Raw genomic sequence first — 5,952 nt, 5'->3', positions numbered from 1 at the left:
GATTTTCCTATCAAATACAACCAAATTGGTCAGATAATTTTCCCATCAATAACAGCCAAACAATTTCTCAACTTGTCAATCTTCTATATTAAAATGATAAAAACAAATAAAATTCCACAAATGCTTCAAATTTGAAATTCCTGCGATATTTTATTTGGAATCATGCCACTACCACTCTACTCCTAAACCTAACTACCACTTTACTTCTGAATTTAACGCAATTACACACAACCCACACCAAACAAGTAAGCTGAGTGAGTCCCTATATTAATGGCCAAAAACATTACATACAGGTGCGAGATATCCATCGTTGAACCTAGCCATCAATATTTTAAATTTAAATACACTTCTTCCGCTCTCCATTTAAATAACCCAGAAGCCACTCCACATGGAAAGTTGAACAATCTCCACTGGAATAGTACAACGAGCATAACTCTGAACTGGAATAGTACAAAGATTGCAAAATAAATAATTAATAAACAGGACCATGAAGTAGCAGTTGGACTTTGAACAGGGTGGGTTGCCACTGCCCAGTCATCCAGGTCATACCCACAAGACATCTAACTGTGACGCAATCCCAGCCTTTAATTGGGGATTGTTCTTAATTCCCTGTTGCTGCACATGGTAGATTTAATATTGTCGTGATTCCTCTTTCTTTATTAATTAGTGCCTGCCACCCATTCAAGGACAGCGGGGGAAAAGGCATTATAAATGCATGTTTTTTCATGAAAATAAGGCAAAACCTGACAAAAGCAGCTTAAACAAAGGAGGCTGGGTCGATAATGGCGAGGCTCGTTGGTTTCAGTCTCAGTCTGGCTCTGCTCTTCTCCCTATTCCTGCCCTCTTGCCTTGCAGCTTCAGTTCAAGATGATGAAAATACGATTCAGAGCTCCAGTGGACGGAATATGGTTGCCCAGTTCCTGGCTCCACAGAACCAAATGAGGGCTAAAGTTGGAGACCCCCCTCTGAGATGGAGCCAGACGCTTGCCCACTATGCGCAGTGGTGGGCGAACCAGAGGCGGTGGGATTGTAGCTTAACACATTCCCATGGGCCATATGGGGAGAATATATTCTGGGGCAGTGGCAAAGATTGGCAGCCCAAGGATGCGGTCTCTGCGTGGATTGGAGAGTACAAATGGTATAACTATAACAGAAACTCCTGCAATGACTATCAGCAATGCGGTCACTACACTCAGATCGTCTGGAAAAAATCAAGAAGTGTTGGATGCGCCAGAGTTGTGTGCTACAACGGGGATGTGTTCATGACTTGCAACTATTTCCCTCCTGGCAACTACATTGGACAGAAGCCATACTGATATGGTTCTGCCTTAGCTACTGGTGTCCTGAGTGCTCTCACTTCACTTCTGCTGTCAATTATAATTATTATACAGAGATAATAGTGTAATATATACTAAGGAAATATGTCGGTGGAATGGGTTGTGTTGTGAAATTGGTTACAGATTATATACATTGAGAATGGGCGTGTATATGGTGATTTCAAAAGTGTGTGTTCCATATCATTGCCAGTTTTGCTAGATCGTTTGGGATTCGGAGGATATGTTTTTAATAATATTCTTAAATTTGAGTATTCCTAATATATGATTTTTTTAAAACAAAAGTTTCATAATTCAGTTATTAAATTAGCAGTGGGAAATTAGAATGCAGGTTGATTTTTTATTTTTTTCTAATAAAATCATGTTATCTGGAATTTCTAGATGGTGATCCAAAAAGAGGCAGACTTTCATTCCCAAAAATTTGAAGGTCCTGTGGGTCTTGGAAAGTTAAATCTGTTTCTTTATGCAGTTGTCTATAATGCGATTTTTTGGAAGTTTTTCCCGTGGGTTTTCCTGGTCAAAATCTGGCAGCAATTTATTGGAATCACAAGTTTGATAGCTAGTTTCTGCACAATCAAAGCGTCACAGGGGTTTTTCAGGGTGCTGAATCCAAATATGCAGTTAAAAAACCATTTTAAATAATACGAATCAAGATTTAACCTCAAATATTCTCAGCCGGATTCCGTCACCGGAATCTCCAAAAAATCCCATTATAGACAACCCCTTTTATGTCTTTAAAAAAAGCTTTTAGCCAAACAAAAACATACTATAAATTAAAATAAAAAATAAAAAGAAAATTATTATACTCTATTAGTATAATTTTATTATTTTATTTGATAAATTTAAATATTGTCCATTATATATACTTTTATATAAATTATAAAATGAAAAATAAAATAAAAATAAAATCATGCCAATTTCATAATTTCACTCTTATAATATTGTAAAAATTTATAATTTTATTATTATTATTCTAATTTCAAATAATCTATAAAAGCTAGTAACATAATTTGTTTAGAATTTATTTATGATGATTGAAGTATGTAGAATATATAAATTTTAAAGTTTTTATATAAAAATATATAAAGGAGTTCACTGGGTTTTGGATAAAAGGTAATCAGATGCTTTGTTGAGACACTCTTTGATGTGAAGTCACAGCGTTATGAATTGTACAATAGTGAGTTAAGAAAGTACAAATATTATACGCAGTATGCAATGCAATTTAGGGGCATAAGTCATTGGAGAGTCTATTGGGAAATAAAATGCACCTCTACATTCTGGGAAAACATAAGACCAAAAATGAAGCAATTTATGAGCATGAGTCATTGGAGAGTCTATTGGGAAATAAAATGCACCTTTACATTCTAGGAAAACATAAGACCAAAAATGATGCCAAAAATACCAAAAGAGAAAAACACAGATGTCTCGTACAACAATTCAACAATTCCTAATTGTTCACTGGTCCATGGCCTCATAAAACGACAATCCTAATTGTCCATGTAATCAAAAAAAGGTCCTCAAACATTGATGTGTCCTGCAGTTCGCCATGGAAGAAGGATTAGAAATGGATCTTTCTAGGCACAACACCACATCCAATCTTGGATAGAATGCCGGCCTTACCATTTTGTTGCTTGTAGACATGGGTAATTGACGAATTGTTGAAAATATTAATGAGAACTCTAATTGCTTCCAAGGAGATTTTAGATTGCATTGTCCATTGGCGCAATCGATAATAAGTTTGGAATCTCTAAAAGCAACAATTTCCCTGAGGCCAAGACAAGGTGCACAATGCATGACCCCCCAAAGTGTGAGGAGTTCCGCCCTGGTATTAGTGCCTGAACCATTGGAATTTTAAGAAAATCCCTGGCCCCAAGTGAATGGTCATGTCGTTGTCACATACACCAAAGGATGATGCACCACTGAAAAAACCCACAGGGAAGGCGGACCATAGATTTTTAGGGGATTGTGGGGTTTAGTTTTCATTAAGTTGAAAGTTCAAATCTCATGGGTAGGGGTTGAAGGAGGAAATCACTATAGCCTGGGATGATGTATTATAGTTGGGCAGATTGAGTTTTGCACAATCCTCATGACAATGTCTTGCACAATAGATTAGCTCACAGAGAATCCCAGGTCATAAGCTCAAATCTCATGGGTAGGTGTTGAAGGCGGAAATCAATGTAGCCTAGCATAATGTCTTACAATTAGGCAAATTGAGTCTTGCATCATCCTCATGACAATATCTTACACGATAGATTGGCTCACACACAATCTGAGTGAATTCTAAGTCTTGCAAAGTCATGATTACAATGTCTTACATGATAGATTGACTCACACACAATCCAACTGAATCTTAATATTGTATATAGTTCTAACAATATCCCAAGTGGGGTGAGGCCTTTAGTGAGTCTTGGATGATTCTAGTGATAACATCTCATAATTGTGTAGTGAGTCTTGTACAATCTTAGTGATAGCGTCCTCATAATTGTGTAGTGAATCTTGTACAATCTTAGCGATAGCATCCTCACAGTTGTGAAGAATGAGCACACACTGATCTAAATGACATCCCAAAGTTTGCTTCGTCTTATGGTTGGATAAATCATTCTTCCATCTAATCTAAATACAGACATAATGGAAAAATTTAACAAAAAAAAACATTTCCGAAATGTATAACGAAACAAAAAAAATTCATTTACTGGCGATTTTTATTATTTGAAGTAAACATTGATTACAGGATTCTGAAGTCTTTAGGCTAACTTCCATAGAAGCACTGTGAAAAAAAACTTATGTCTTTAGGCTAACTTCCATAGAAGCACTGTGAAAAAAAACTTATGTCATGTTAATTGAGGAAGCCAAGTACGCACGTACTTTGCAGCCAGAAAGGACGAGAACGGTCATTCTGATGTTAAATCAGAAGCCTCTCTGATACGGCCGGTCATACAAATGCATTTATGAGGTATCTGATAAATTATGTTTAAGGATCATAAGGCATAAATGACATAAACTTTCACTAATCCACTTATGAGGTTAGCTTATTGTATGAGAGGAAGCAGGCATAAATGCCACATAAACTTCCACCAGTCTATAACTGAAGTCTCTATTACCCACTCATGAGTTAGGTAGGTGAAATCCAAAAAATTATAAAATTTTATACGGGGTATAATATATCGATGTAATGGATATAGTTTTTAAAGCTGTATTTGTCATATAAAGAGTAAGTTAAAACTGTATCAAATAGAGATTTTAATGATAAATTTGGAATAAGTTAAACGGGATCAAATAGACATTTTAATGATAAATTTGTCTTTAATTTTACTGGATTTTAGACCAAGCAAAATTTCACTCAAAATTTAAATTAATTAAATTTATATAATATTTTTTTATATTTTTATTTAATTTAAAATCTTATAAAAATTAATTAACCATATTTATATTATTTTGTTGTAAGTATTAAACCTATTGAAATATCTGTAAACCTGTTGAAACAATATCTATAAAGAAAATCTTTATTGCTCTTAAAATTCTAAATGATGTTTTCACTTTTTATTTAATTAACTATCATTTATATTTCCCACATTTTTCTACAATTTTTTTAAACAGTGTTTTAAAGTTTAATCGTCTTCATTATTTCCTACCATTTTATTTTTTTAACTTTATATATTTTAAAAAATATATTTTTTTAATGAAATATTAATTATGAATTAAAGATTTTGTAATAAAGAGTGAAATAATTTAATATTGGAGAGAGTTAAATGAATAATTTAAAAAATAAACTAAAGAAATTTGGTATAGTTTTTTTACTAAAATCAGTGATACAATTTTAAGTAAGAATGTGATTTTTTGTTACTTAAAATGCATTTTTGAATGCATAAATAAATTTAGCACCTTGAAAAACATATAAAACACTCAAATTTTACATATTAAACAACTTAAATTAAAGCTTTAAAATTTTTTTACATAATTTTAATTAAAATTAACAAAAAAATTATCATAAAAACTACTATTTCATTTATAAATTACACTACACCAAAAATATTTAAAGTAAAAATTAACAATCATACTCACCTTCCAAATATATTTCGATAAGTTGTTCATACAAAGAACTATTAATGAGCTACTCAACTTATCTATCACTTAATAAAGTAAATTTCTATTTTTAATATTAACAATGTAAACTTTGAAACGGGAACTATAAACTCAAAACGAGAACTCTGCTCAAAGAACCCGAAAAAACATGAAAAACAGTGCTAAAAACGAAAAGTGTATACTAGAACGATGGGTTTTTTTTAAGGTCAATTTTGAACATGTTTTAAAAATGGCAGTGAGAACGAATTTTTTGTGCAAAAGTTGTGTAAAAACCAGCCTGAAAATGAAAAGTGCTAATAATGGAACGATGGATTTTTTGAGGGTTAATTTTCAACATTTTTAAAAAATGCCGATACAACCAAATTGTTATGTGCAAAAATTGTGCAAAAAACACCCTCAAAACGAAAAGTGATGCTCAAATAACATTTTTTGGGGGTAAATTTTCAACATTTTGCAATAATGGTGTAAAAGATTTTGTTATGACTCTGAAAAACATTAAAATTTCAAAAAAAATAATGAAAACATAAAATTAAAA

The 5,952-nt window shown here is 32.7% G+C and overlaps 1 pseudogene; it reads left to right on the top strand.

The window, feature by feature from the left end:
- Positions 1 to 699: 699 nt before the first annotated feature.
- On the top strand, positions 700 to 1,487 carry LOC149240917 (pathogenesis-related protein PR-1 pseudogene; annotated as a pseudogene).
- Positions 1,488 to 5,952: the final 4,465 nt, after the last annotated feature.

The sequence above is a fragment of the Pinus tabuliformis genome, chromosome 8 (assembly GCF_031772625.1).
Source record: "Pinus tabuliformis cultivar Carrire ecotype Pingquan chromosome 8, CPIR1, whole genome shotgun sequence".
NCBI classification, from domain to species: Eukaryota; Viridiplantae; Streptophyta; class Pinopsida; order Pinales; family Pinaceae; genus Pinus; species Pinus tabuliformis.
This window is presented reverse-complemented; position numbering and strand designations above follow the sequence as displayed.